At 43.5% G+C, this 14,841-nt stretch overlaps 1 protein-coding gene and 1 non-coding gene across 10 annotated transcripts in view; both read left to right on the top strand.

The window, feature by feature from the left end:
* Window positions 1-14,841, top strand: part of LOC124776660 (nuclear receptor coactivator 7) — a 703,675-nt gene that overhangs the window by 267,042 nt on the left and 421,792 nt on the right. The window lies entirely within an intron of this gene.
* Window positions 6,072-6,146, top strand: Trnat-ugu. The gene has a single exon. It is a non-coding gene; the product is annotated as a tRNA-Thr (tRNA).

The raw sequence follows: 14,841 nt of genomic DNA, 5'->3' as shown, positions 1-14,841 counted from the left end.
AAGCTATGAACATTTGAAACCGATCTAGTAACAAATTCAGTAAAATTTTAGGTGCTTGGTGGATTACCTTCCTCTGCAAAATAATGTCTGGAGCCACATCATCGGCCCTTTTTTGTGTAAGTATTTCATTGAAAATACTTTGTAGAAGGTAATGAAGTAAAGTTAACATTCCGAGAAGTTTCTCATGTTACTGATGCCATCCGTCACGCTATCCATCATCTGTTGACAGTTACTCGTGAAAACACTTGGTGGTTAAACTGAAACATCTGTTTACCACAGAGGTAGCTGTTTTCCCCCAGGGACCTTCTTTTAAATAAGATATTAGTTTATATCTTTCATTGTATACGGATGAGAGAAGGGACTGGTCATGTTTGAAATTCAGTCCTCCCGCATAACAGTCCAGTAACGATTGTATTACTTCGCCCGTTTGTGTACATGGAGCTGGGGAACTAAGAGATCAGTGGTTTGTGAACAGTTGGGCACAGGAACTGCCCCATGACCTGACGTGGTAATACGGCGACCGTGCAATTACGAAGGCCATTTATTATTACTATTACAATGTGTGGCAACGAGGATCAGAAGCGGATAAGGTAGAGGCGTAAAATAGTCGTTTGATATTTCTCCTGTACGAGATACAAATCTCCATTGGCACTACTACACAAAGAATCTGATACAAGACAAGAGAACGTTCAAATGGGCGGTTAACGGAGTTCTGTTTACACAGGAAGTAGCGTTTTTTGGCGAACAGGTTCCTACAGCCAACCCAATAGAAGGCACAAAAAAACTTACGTAACTACCCGACTTAAAAAATTAAATGTCGAACTTTTCCTGTTGTCGCGGAAACAATTGTACACAGAGTGGAACAATGGCTTTGGTAAGTAGTAGCTGAGGAAGAAGCGAGTCGTGCTGTCACAAAGCTGTAAATGTGACGTCGATGACAAAGTGTCGCACTCCGGCTGTTAGAAAAAAGAAACCAATACGACGATTGCACGTTTCAGTGGCCTTCACACGACTGTAAAAACAGCACACAACTTCGGCGACTGGCGTGGTTTGAATGGGAGGTGTAGGAACTTCTCTATACTTGTGTTACTTTATGGTTTCCTTAACGTCGCATCCGCTAAGAGAAAACTAGAAGGGCTGAGAAAACTCAAGGCACGTCATTGAGTATGCACCGAACAAGGCAACGGATTTCATCCATTACTTTCCTTCAACTGACCAGAGCAGGCCACTACTTGCGGATCACGGATTCACCTCAAACTTCGTACACAACACAGTGTGCGAGTCGTAAGGCGTACTGCTTCGGCGATTTCGAGAAAATCCCAAGAGAAGTTTTACGCGTCAGTGAGCACGAGTTAGTGGCGATCACGTGGTTAGCGTTAAAGCTCCGTAATTGGTGGATCGCTGGATCGAATTCCGCTTATTTTTTTTAAAATGTATATTTTTTCAACACTAGTCATATTGTTTCATACATATTACATTTGAAAGGTAATATGATGAAAAGACACTTGCATTCGCTTGAATTTTTACTGAATTTCCAATGTTACTTCGCTGTTTACTAATTTTCGTTATTATAACAAATGATGATGCGACTTTCATTTCTATAGGCAACATCGAGAGCCGTGGTTGACAACGAGCGAGAAATCGCTTCTCGTGAAGATGCTGTTTAAAATACATTCGACTGTACATCACCAGTTTTAGGCGCCGATGTTTACAAAAATGTGAAGTTACGCATAGTTTGCATCCAAATTGTCGGAAGGAACTTTGCTTTCCTTAGAAACTCGGATTTATTGTGCATGCGGAAAAATTGCATCAGTTTGATGCAGTAGAGGCCGTTTCGTTTTCCGTATCAGTATGAAAAACATAATTTTCGAATGGCGAAAGGACATCCGGCGATTAACTGTACGTTAGTCTCATACTGTGGCATATTGAAACTCATTCTGTTACTGAATAAAATTATTTACACCTTTATTTATCGATGTTTGTCTTCGGCTTTGCAAGCCTGTTCCTCGTCCTTGAAATCTGTCTCCGCAGAGCGAAGCGTCCAGGTTCAAATGGCTCTGAGCACTATGGGACTCAACTGCTGAGTTCATTAGTCCCCTAGAACTTAGAACTAGTTAAACCTAACTAACCTAAGGACATCACACACATCCATGCCCGAGGCAGGATTCGAACCTGCGACCGTAGCGGTCTCGCGGTTCCAGACTGCAGCGCCAGAACCGCGCGGCCACTTCGGCCGGCAAGCGTCCAGGTATGAAGCATTACCCTACGCGATTGCAGATGTAAGCGATTTCTGAATTCAGGTCACGCGTACATTTTCAGGAAAACGTTATCCGTTTGGTCCTTTGCTAGTCAATAGGTTCTAATCATTCTTGTGACAATAGAAATTATCAAATAACCAAATAGCATTGGAAATTCAATACGATTTCATGTTAATACACTAGCTTTTCATCACGTTACCCTTCAAATGTAATATCTGTAAAACAATATAGCTTGTGTTGAAAAAATAAAAAAAAGAGGGACTCTATCCAACGATCCACCGACCACGGAGCTTGAACGCTAACGACACGACCGTGCTCAGGTTCACAACGCACCAGTACGTTACTGACTGGTAAAATATCTCTTGCGATTTTCTCGAAATAGTCTAAATAGTACTCCTTACTACTTGCACATTCTGTTGTCCTAATGAACTGAAGTGCACAAATGTTGAAGTAAATCCGCGATCCGAACGTCTTGGCCTCCCCTTGTGAGACATAATTGTCTTCGATTGATAATTGACTTCGTTTTTGTAGTTAATGCTGCATGGTACCACCTCAACATTTCTAAGCTCTCGGAAAGTGAGAATAAGATACGTGCAGAATCAATTACACGAATACCGAGGAAGGTGTTCGGGTTTGTGCCCTATTGTCGTAGCATTAACAATAACTAAAATGTAACACATACGACTAGCACAAAAAGTGGAGTGAACTGTCTCTGCACACACAACGCCGTGGTTTGGCTGTTAAGAACGAGCTCCAGGGCTTTAACAAGAAAATACAAACGACTTTGATATCTACTGACTAGTAACATGAGGAGCTCAGAAAACTGATACATAAACGTTGTTAGTAAGCCAGAGAAATGACGATGGACTAGAATTAGAGGAACAGCCTTACCGTTTGCTTGCGTTGGTCTACTTGAATACCTCATTCTCAGCCGGTGCTGCAAATGCATACATTCCGTCAAGCAGGACTTGGTGGTGGTTCGTTGCGAACAGCCACCAGCTTTTTTTTGCGCCAACATTCTGGGTTTGATTAATAACGTCTTCGCACTGAAAGTGTGGCATTGAAAATGACCAGTCCGAGGACGAACAAAATTAACGCTAACTGCTTACATAATAATTGTTGAGTGCTGGCAACAGTTTCCACTTTTCCCCTTAGACTCGAAAATCATTTTAACAATTTACGATTAAGCACGACACAATCTGCAGTGCACTACCACTCCTGAATCACCCACACGACGCACGTGCGTTCTTCGCTCGCTATGTCGAGCAGTGAGTGGGATTCTCTCTCTGTCACAGAGAATTTAGACACAAAGGTCTTTAGCGGACCACCTTTTTCCATAGTCGATTGTCTTTAGAATCAGCGGGGCAAAATATTAATGTGAGGTAAAAATTTTAATACTGATGGTGCAAAAAACGACGCGGGGGACCCTTTAATGGGTTCCCTTTTATTTTTCTCTCGAGATAACATAGGGAAGTCCCTCAGTATCAAATTCCTTCGATGTTACCGGGTCATAAGCCCGTATTCCTCCTTCCAACATGTGTCGCTGTCGTTTTCTCACTGACCAGATCTTTCCATTCATACAAAATATCGAGTCAGTATCAAACTTGATAAAACAGAACAGTAACACCAATACTGTTCCGACTACGCCCATAATCCTTGCGTGTTTTTAGTTTTTTCTAGATGTTACTGCTTTTACGCGAACTTAAAAATCGAAGTACTCCATAGTAAATAGCAGCAAAAAGTAAACGGTTTGCATGCTCCATGCTTTTAACGTGGATAGTTCAGAGGCCCTATGCCAGATTTCACTGAAGTCCGTTTGATAACAGCAAGTTTAAGATGAAGGCGGAATTCATTGCTCTTCACTATATCCCTTTTAAAAAATGGCTCTGAGCACTATGGGACTCAACATCTTAGGTCATCAGTCCCCTAGAACTTAGAACGACTTAAACCTAACTAACCTAAGAACATCACACACATCCATGCCCGAGGCAGGATTCGAACCTGCGATCGTAGCAGTCCCGCGGTTCGGGACTGCAGCGCCTAGAACCGCATGGTCACCGCGGCCGGCTGTCCCTTTTAAACTGGTTACACGTTGACCCATTTTTACGAGTGACGGTGGAGGTTTTATGCATAAATTATACAGTTTATTCACTCAAAATATGAATTGATCCATGGACGACTGAAAAAAGTTTTATTCCGGCTATTAACAAACATGAGTAACTTCCTGTCCTTATATCAAGAGTATATCACACTCCACGTATTGCGATATAATCTGTGCCAGCCGGTGTGGCCGAGCGGTTCTAGGCGCTTCAGTCTGGAACCGCGCGACCGCTACGCTCGCAGGTTCGAATCTTGCCTCGGGCATGGATGTGTGTGATGTCCTTAGGTTAGTGAGGTTTAAGTAGTTCTAAGTTCTAGGGGACTGATGACGTCAGATATTAAGTCTCATAGTGCTCAGAGCCATTTGAACCATTTTTGATATAATACGTAAACACAAACATGCAGGAGAGCGAAGTGGAGTGCAGGAAGGTTTATGTGGTTCCCCAACTGCAGAACTGCATAAAAGATACTGAATTTAATGAATGAAATAGAATCGATTTTTCAGCCTTTTTGCTGTTGTGTTGCCCTTTGATGTTAACGCAATTTGCGAGGTACACGAAGCGATAACTTGGATGCAAAATTTTAACTCTTTCATATTATCAGAATTTGTTACACAGAACCCCATTTACTGGGAGAATGTAAGTCCTCGCATCGTGAAGTTATCCAGAGCAAAGTAACAGTAGCGCCCGCGTGTCCGGTGGGCTTCCGCAGCGCCGCTGCTGCTGCTGTGTCGTGTTGTCTTACTCGCAAGGATCGTCTTTCCCACACCTCTTCTGCACTTCCTCTTTTTTCATGTCGACCAACACTCGCTGTCTCCTGTTAAATCCACTGTCTGTCGCACACCAAGGTTTTTTGTCGAGTGGCCTGTGTGAAACTTCTCGACGTAGGCATAAAGAGAGCATTAAATGTCGCCACTACAGACAAACGAAGAAATAGACGGTGCGAAATGTGCTGTAGAGGTGAGTCGTCATGGTAAACAACGTAGTCATTATTGAAATAATTGTGGTTGTCATGCTCGCCAACACACACGCCCTCGGCCTTTCAAATTATATCGCATTTGGTACATAATTAAGTATTGTTGTTACTACCATCGTCTTGGCGAAGTCTGCGGAACCTTCTGCCCTGATAATTGATGACCGATTTGGGCAAATAGTCATTACTCTGTTGTTCAATACTAAATTTCCAAATCTGACGGCGTCCGTTGATGAAGATGGCGCTCACATTCTAGATGGTTCAAGCTTGATGGTTGTGCCGTTGATAGTTCTTTCAGTTAAACGTAAAGCAGACCACTTTGCTTAACCAGACACGATCTAATTGGAATGGTAATTAAATCAATACCTTAAGCTGTCGACAGGCGTTGATATACATCAGCGGCGACAGTCGAAAATGTGTGCCCCGACCGGGACTCGTACCCGGGATCTCCTGCTTACATGGCACATGCTCTATCCATCTGAGCCACCGAGGGCACAGAGGATAGTGCGACTGCAGTAGACCCACATTCCCAACTTCATGTCCATACACTACATTAGTAATACGCCTGCGCACTACACTCATTACTCGCGGCAGAAAATCTTAGAGAGTTCGGGCAATGCGTGTGCATCCGCACAGAAGGAGAAGGTCAATGACCGGTTAGCCTTAACTATATATGGAGATGGGAATGTGGGTCTCATGGGGACCGTGCAAGGGAATACCTGCAGTCGCACTATCCTCTGTGCCCTCGGTGGCTCAGATGGAGAGAGCGTCTGCCATGTAAGCAGGAGATCCCGGGTTAGAGTCCCGGTTGGGGCACACATTTTCAACTGTCCCCGTTGATGTATATCAACGCCTGTCGACAGCTTAAGGTACTGATTTAATTATTCCATTGTAGAGAGGTGCATGGTCACCGATGGTATCTGTTCTTTCGGACACCCCTGAAAGATTAGATACCATCTCCATATATACGACCTAATTGGAGTCGGTGTGCCGTTCCGTTTCTCCGATCCTTAAATTGACCTATCGGGGTATAGAGGGCCCTACAGCTTAACTCAGACTCCAAACCAGACTGTAAGGCATTTGTCACATTAACAAATTATGGTCAGAAGTGAAAGAAGCGATAAATGCCAAGAATGTCCTGGAGGACTGAACACCGGACTTCCAGATATGTAGTCTTGACACTTGCCCAGTTAGCGACTGCCAGTTTACGTGAAAACCTGCAACAGTAGTGAATCAGTATTGTCTGCCACCGCCTTAGTTAGAAAACTTAACCATAGCTCTCCTCCTTAAAAATGTTCGTTAACTACAATATATGCATGTTGTCCCAAGAGGAATGGTTAATACTGAGGAATATGACAGGAACGATTATTCAGAGCAAAAAAGTGCATTAAGCAAGGACTCTAAAACCCACACCAGAAGAGTTATGAGCACTTCCTTTAGATAATCTGAAACAAATCTCTTCCTGCGAGATCTTTGCTTTTCATATTTAGAGGCGCGTGTGTATGGACCAAAACAAGAAAAAATGTCCAGCAAACTTGCGTCTAAAGTACATACCTTAAGAGATATGAAAACCCGTTCATCTTAAATACTCTGAAACACATCTCTTCTACTCAAAAAGCGCCCGTATCTCTTACGGTATGCATTTTAGAGGCCATGTTCACTCGACTTTCTTGGTTCGAATTCTCGTTCTGTCATATTCCTGAATACTGACAATCCCTCCAATCACACCTCGTATCAGCTCGGACGTTCTGGACACTGACAAGCCAGTTGGGACCGACCGACCTCCGTGTCAACCTCCAGCCAGTGGCGTCATGTTGATGCGGTGTGGAAAGGCGGGGATGGTCAGCACACCGCTCTCCCGGCTGTTGTCGCTTTCTTGTTAACGGTTAAAATATCTGATGCTACCACTTACTCAAGACGCTCCTCAGTTCACATCACGAGGCTTGGTGCACCACGGTCCAGTCCTGCGAAAGAAAGATTCTTGGCAGTAACTTGAATCGAACCCAGTTCCTCCACATGGCAGTCAGCAAGCTGACAACTTATTTAGGGAGGTGGATATGGTCATTGGCATACTGTGTCTATTGTTTTAAGTTAGATTAAAATTTCGTTTCTGATAGTTACTTCAAGGGGTAACGTTTCAAACCAGGTAACTGAATGTTAACAATTCAAACAGTTTATTGCCAATAGCTAACCATCAGCGTTCAGTGGAGCTGAAGACTAACTTTCGTTTAACGAAATTTCATAATTTTACATTTCAGTTACTGTATACGTCTGCACTTAGTGTTCAATGAGGAAATATTATAAATCGCAATTTCTGACTCCACCGTCCTTTTTGGTTTCATGATCTACACTCAACCGAATTTAAAGTTGTTTACGGGACTAATTATGGTACCCTACCTATTTAACCTCATTTCTAAACCTCTGTAGATACTTTAAAAAGGAGCGCAGATGAGTTGTTGTTATCACCAGAAAACAGATGAAAAGTGAGGCGGACGGCAAACTGATGACTGCATTACTTATTTTTATCCGTACATGTTTCGTAGCGTTTTGCTTACGTCGGCTGTTTGTCTTTTTTTACCTTCCTTCGATACTTCAGTTGTGAAGAGCGAGAGCAAGGATCCAGACGTCTCGGGTTATGTCCCCGGTGAGTCAGAGTTTTTATGTGTCACTTGGCACTTCCTTAACCTCTGGGAATGTTTGTTGATGTGAAAAAAGGTGAGCTGGACCATGTTTCGGAGTCCATTAAACTATAGGGCATCCTGTAACTGGCTGGCTGAGTCAGTTCAAACTTCGGAGCAAGACAGTGACATACCATCTACAGAGGAACTCTGTCTAATGAAGCACTATGGTCTATTAACCTACCTACGGGTTGCCGACAGCTTTACGTTTCTTTACCTCTTTAGTTCACCTTTTTTTGCTCCGTTCGTTATAGCTAGCTTAGATCTTCATCAACATCATTACTATGTACCGTTATTCATTTCGCACAATTTGTGCTATTTCAACGATACCATAGATGACTCAAAAAGGAGCAGATCAGCCACGGATGGCCATACTATACAGGGTGAACATAAAAAAACCGACAAACTGCAGGGGCAAATTTGTGACTAGAAATGCAGGAAAAAAGATCCTATGGACATGAAATGAACGGTATGCGTGCAGCGACAACAAATCGTCCCGGGACACAAGACAGAGCTGCATCGCATTCACGTAACAATAGATGTTCAAAGTGGGAAGCAACACACGCGTTCACGCGTTGCAATATGGATTGCCGCACTCTTTCACACGCTCTAGCCTCTCTCCGAAAAGCGTCACAGACGTCGTGAACACACTGTTAAAGGGTCTGCACATCAGGAACTGGTTCAGACTACACGACGCTTTTGAGATGCCTCCGGAGGTAAAATGCTGGGGTTTAAGTCCGGTGATTTAGCAGGCCATGCTACAGGGCCTCCACGTCCTATCCAAGGTCCGGGCAAGACGTTGAGGTGTCGGCGAACTGTAATGCGGAAATGGAGTGGTGCTCTGTGATTCAGAAACCACATAACCTGTCGTTTTGCCAAAGGGTCATTCTCAAGTTGCCCAGTAGAGTATTCCACAGGAAGTCCAGGTACGTTCCTCCATCGAGGCGTTATTGAATAATAATAATAGGTTCAAGTACGCGGTCATCAAGAATCCCTGCTCACACATTAATGCGAACGGATACTGATGAGATGCCTCAACCGTTTCCCGAGGATATCTCTATCCACAGACGACGATTACGCAGATTGATGATGCCAGTTGTGGTATGGATTGCTTCGTCGTTGAAGAGGACTGGTGACAGAAACCCCATAATTTTGATCGTCTGGTGCAGAAACCATAGACATAATCCTCCCGGCAGAGGGAAATCCGCTGCTGATAATCCCTGCACTCGTTGCAGGTGATATGGATAGTAGCGGATGTCATGCATGATACACATAGTCGTACTTCGGCTCACACAATGTTGGTGGGCCATTCGCCTGGAGTTTGTAGTAGGGTTCATTTCAGTATCCTGAAGAACCTGGTTCTCCAAATATGGTGTACGCACAGTCCTCTGCCTCCTTGTACGTTCGTCTGTCTGAAAGGACCCATGATTACACCAACGCCCAAAACGGGATTGAAATGTTGAGTGATGTGGTTCGTGTCTGTGAGGGAACTTGTTTTGGTGTGACCGTGCTGCCTCTCGACCGTTTCCATCTGCTTGGCCGTACACACCACCGTCTCGGCTTGTTCCCGACATTAATAATGGGCCATTATGCTGCTTACAGTAAGCTGCGTCAGTCACATAGCCTGCAACACACAAGGAACATACGGCACGTGATCAGAGAAATATTCATTCGTCAGTGCGACCTACCGTGGAAACGATTCACTTCCGGACACATGTTCATACGACCTTACTTCCTCCTCTTTCAGTAATGAGTCCGTCCCTGCAGTTCGTCGGTTTCATTAATATTCACTGTGTATACTTCGGTAAAAAAAAAAAAAAGACTGGCCGTGCAAAGCATGCCATTTAAGTTTTGGCAGAGCAGCCGTATGTAGCAGTGTCCTGGTGACGTTGGTCCCCTTAGTTGGCTGCGTCAGCGGTGCCTCATTGCTGCTCGTTAAAGTCGCAATACCCACCAGCTCCCATACTCGCCCTCTGGTCCGTGCTGCTACAATACGTATTCACACGCTTGCTCTACTGTGCAGAGGGCTGAAACCTGTTGTATTTTCGCTACGTCTCAAAAATATAAATAGTACTCCCTTTTGCCCTATGTTTAATGGATTGTCACTTCATTACATCAAAGTTTACCGAAGGTGCACAAAATTTAGCCTAGTAAATGTATGTTAGAGAAAAGAAATATACAATGCTGACCGCATAAAGAAATGTTGATGAACGTAGTAAATGAACCAAAGTGGTGTGTAATATTTCCTTCGACTTCGCGTTTCGGTGACTGTCACCATAAAAAGACTGTCCCTTGTTGCATTTGGCGGCCGGGGTGGCCGAGCGGTTCTAGGCGCTACAGTCTGGAACCGCGCGACCGCTACGGTCGCAAGTTCGAATCCTGCCTCGGGCATGGATGTGTGTGATGTCCTTAGGTTAGGTAGGTTTAAGTAGTTCTAAGTTCTTGGGGACTCATGACATCAGAAGTTAAGTCCCATAGTGCTCAGAGCCATTTGAACCATTTTTGAACCTTGTTGCATTTGATTTTCACAAAACGCAAAATGGACCATACGTTTTCACCGTCGTGCGTTCTTGAGGCCTTTTAAGCCATTAAGTCAACCTTGTCATTCATTTGTAATTAGATTCCTCCGTTCCCATAGTTCCTGAAATAATTTGCATAGTTGCAACGTCTTTCATCTGAATCTCAAAGTCTAGTTTCATATCGCAAACATAGGTACAAAGAAAGGAAATGGGAAGAAACTTTGGATGACAGAACAAATACTTAAACTGATCGGCGAAAGACAGAAGTACAAAATTTTTCAGGGAAAGACAGGAATACAGCAGCAGAAATCACTTAGGAATGAAAGAAAGAGGAAGTGCAGGGGGCCAAAGCGAAATGCCTGCAGGAAAAATTTGAAGAAATCTAAAAAAAAAGATCGTCAGAAGACTTGATTCTGCAAATAGAAAAATCAAACCAACCAACGATTAAATAAAAAACAAGGGCGGCAACGCTAAACAGTCCAATGGGAATTCCACTGTTAAACGCAGAGAAGAGCACGGATCAGTGGGAACAGTACATTGAGGCTTCTACGAGATAGAAGACAAACGGATATTGTTGTGAAAGACATAGGGATCCAGCATTAGTCAGCTTAATATGGCGTTGAAAGACTTGTGATGAAATGAGGCGGAAGCGGTACATTTCTTTGGAATTTCTAAAATCATCGGGGTAAGCGAAAAACAGACGACTATAGAAGTTGTGGTGTAGCATCTATCTGAATGGCGATGTACCATAAGACTTCCCGGAAGAATACCACCCACACACTTCCGAAGACAGCAGTGGGACACAGGTGGGAGAAAAACCGCACAATCAGCTTAACAGCTCATGCATCCAAGTTTCTGACAAGAATAATATACAGAAGAATGGAAAAAACTGAGCATCTATTAAGTGACGTTCAGCTAAAAGTACCAGAGACACAGTTCTCACGTTGCGCTTGGTAATGGAAGTCAAGAGTCAAGGATTTGTCGACCTAGAAAAAGCGTTAGACAATTTAAAATGGTGAAAGATCTTAGATCTTAGAAATGCTGAGAGAAGTTGGTGCAAGGGACAGGGAATACACCCAACAAATTATGTTGGGTGGAAGTGGTATTAGAGATAATAAAGTTGGCGCAAGATAAGAATTCGTGGCGGGCCGCCATCAAACCAATGAGACTAAGGACTAGAAAAAAAATGCAGTCGTTTACCGTGTGGGTCCGCTGCAGCGTATTCGCTTAGATAATTGGCCAGGCTGCAGAGTACCGTTACATGCACCTTCGTGTGCTGTCCCTTTAGTGGGCAGTAGCACCTGATGCCCATTAGCTGCTGGGGAAACTACTCCCCAAGGGCGTGCTCTCTCCCTGGCGGCCGTTTGGACAGCGTCTCTCTCAACCCAACCGGACGCAACCTTTGCCAAGTACCGTGTCTACTGACACGCTGTTCACAGACGGCCGCAGCATATGTTAAGAGTGCAGAGCTGCTGTCACCGAGCCTGCTTGTACCGAGGGTACTGTAGCAAAGATCAGGGATGTCACAGTGTTGGCCGCACCCATTGCATCTCCTTCGTTTGAAAACACTTATCGACCAGGTTTCTTAAAGTGTCTTCTGTAGTTTATGCAGGTTTTCGTTCGAAGGCTGCAGAAACTTATTTCCTCTAGAAAATCGGCCTTCTTTCACAGAGATACACACACATGCTATAGTAATCTGATAGATACGTGGGGTAAGATTATAAATATAGGCAGGGTGCTAAAGAGCTTCTGATAGCTATTGCAGCTAAGTTATCAGCACAAATGTGTCTGATGTACTGGAACGCTATCCTGATGAAAGAACCAACCGTAAAATTTGCGCGTAGTCGAGGATATTTTCAAACCCTTCTATCCGACGAAGAGTACAGCCACCATCCCCCCCCCCCCCCCCCACCGCGCCCTCAAGCGAACCCTTCGACGGTGGACTAGAATTACCGGTACTGGTGGCTGCAGCCTTGTCTTTAAAAACCTAATTCTCGTTATCTGATTTCTTTGCAAAATCGTAGTAATCAAGCAAGTCTACTCTACCTGTAGCAATGTGGTTCACGTAGCTGAATGCGCCACTTTCAAACAGAAAGTGTATTTTGTTCCAGTACGAATCAAGGATCTGTCTGATGCCCATCAAGAGCGTAGTAGTCTAAAAGGATGCTTCCGCGCATTTAGTTTTGCGGTATTAACTGCAGTCTGCTTCCGCTAGTTATTTTGCTGCAGATGCCTATCACTGACTAGTGATAGAGGTGGCCAAGCAGGACAGGATTCGTTCTTAATGCTAAAATTTCTTCTCGAAACGCTACAAACCATACGACCTGGTCTCTCTTCTCCAAGCGCTTGAACTATAATCGAAATACAGGTCAGCTATTAACAGTAAATAAAAATTATATCCCAAGAATGGTCATTTTTGTTTTCTTCCGCTGCAGCATCCCTTGATAGCAACAGATACTTACATACTGTTGCGAAAGGCAGGCTTTCGGTTTAAGCATGTCCAGAAGACAGTTTGTAACTTCCTCACCTGTGGACGAACATTGTGAAAACTAGGCGTCTCGGGCCTCTTACATAAACACAAATGTTTATTGAATATTTTGGGAGGAAGCACATGATCATTACCAAATGTGAACAGCGATACTCCCTTCCTCTCCTGACATAACAGAGCGTGGAATCCAAACGCCTGATTCTTAAAGGCAACAGTTTGCCACGAGGACATCTATGCGCATACGCACACGCCTTAAGGCCAGCAAAGCCTCAGTGTGTACTGATTACTGAAGATAGACAAACACGTAATATTAATATTTCCTCGTCTATTTGTTCTTAAATTAAGACTGTTTCTTGAATTACATGTTCTGCTATGAAGATAACATATGAGCTTACTGATTCTCGTGATTCTGTCTCATTCTGAGTATTGAAACAATTCTGTGACGGTAGCACTTCATGATCATTCTGGGAAATTTATACGGCATACGAAATGAATAAACCGTATGAATAAGCCATCTTCAGCCAGTGGTTGAAACAAGTTTACCGTAACACACACACATTTTATTTCCACTACCCGCTTCAGAGGTTTAAACAACGATCAGGTAGATTTATGTGACTCGACCTTTTCACTATCATTGGGACATACGTGCCCGGAGTAGGTTGTCAGAGAACCACTGACACTTACCTCGATGTATTGCTTTGTATTAAAGTCGCAATAGAAAAGGAGAAAAAGCTAATAGTTTGCAGCATTCTTATAGCTGCTTGCACTTCTACATTCTGCTGTATTGAAATTTCCTTGTTAACCGTTTGCTGCGTATTGCCGCATCGAATTACTGTAGTTCTCGCCTGCAGACAGGCAACCCAATGACCAGATCTGCAAAGCGGGCTGCTGTCGCGCCTTCCGGTACAACTCGTGTAAGTGAACTGCACGCAAGTATTGACGCTGACGTTTGCTGCATCCTGAATGGTGCCCATTTTGAGCACCTGTAAAATGAGTTACAGATGAGGGATGTTCTTAGCCATAGAGGCCAGTCTGTTTTCTGTATCTCGTGTACTTTTTTGCACTCGTCTTCTGAAACCATAGAGGCTCTCATAAATACCCATGTAAGTCCCACCCACGAAACGGCGGGAAATATTTTCTCATATTTACTTCTAGACATTAACTAACATAATCATACACAGTCTTTTACTCTAAAAAATAAAATAAAAAGTTGGTAGTCAAAGGGTTAAAACGACATGTGCCAGTCATTACACAAGACATACGTGTCGTCTTAGTTCACGTAGACCTCTGAATCGAGTACTGGAAATAAATTGTGACCGGTAACAGTAAACGTTCCTTCAGTCGATATCAGTAAGTAAAGCCAAACCAAAAATCTTCTGATCAAATGTCTCATTTCTAAAAAGCTTGATTGACAGAGTACACCTATAGATATTGTCTTCCAGCTACAGGGTGTTGCAAAAAAAGGATGACTAGATTTCGAAACTATTTTATAGATAAAAACATACTACAAGCATGGAATGAATTGCAAAGTACTCACAAATCTTAGTTTTAGCTATGATATTACAAATGGCTTTTGCGTCCACCCGCAGCAGCATGAACATATTCTTAACGGTAGCTATATTCGTCATAAACCTTACAAAATATCTGCTTTTACAGAAGCTATGGCGGCTGTTATTCTGTTCTTCACTTCTTCTATGTCACGAGGAAATAAACACACAGTCCTTCACATATCCTCACAAAAAAGTCTCATGGGGTTACATCTGGCGATTCTGGAGGCCAAGAATGCAGGGCAATGTCTCGGGGTTCCGTGCGCACTGTGCAGCATT

The sequence above is a fragment of the Schistocerca piceifrons genome, chromosome 2 (assembly GCF_021461385.2).
Source record: "Schistocerca piceifrons isolate TAMUIC-IGC-003096 chromosome 2, iqSchPice1.1, whole genome shotgun sequence".
NCBI classification, from domain to species: Eukaryota; Metazoa; Arthropoda; class Insecta; order Orthoptera; family Acrididae; genus Schistocerca; species Schistocerca piceifrons.
The sequence above is the reverse complement of the archived record's forward strand: the minus strand, read 5'-3'. Positions and strand labels throughout refer to the sequence as shown.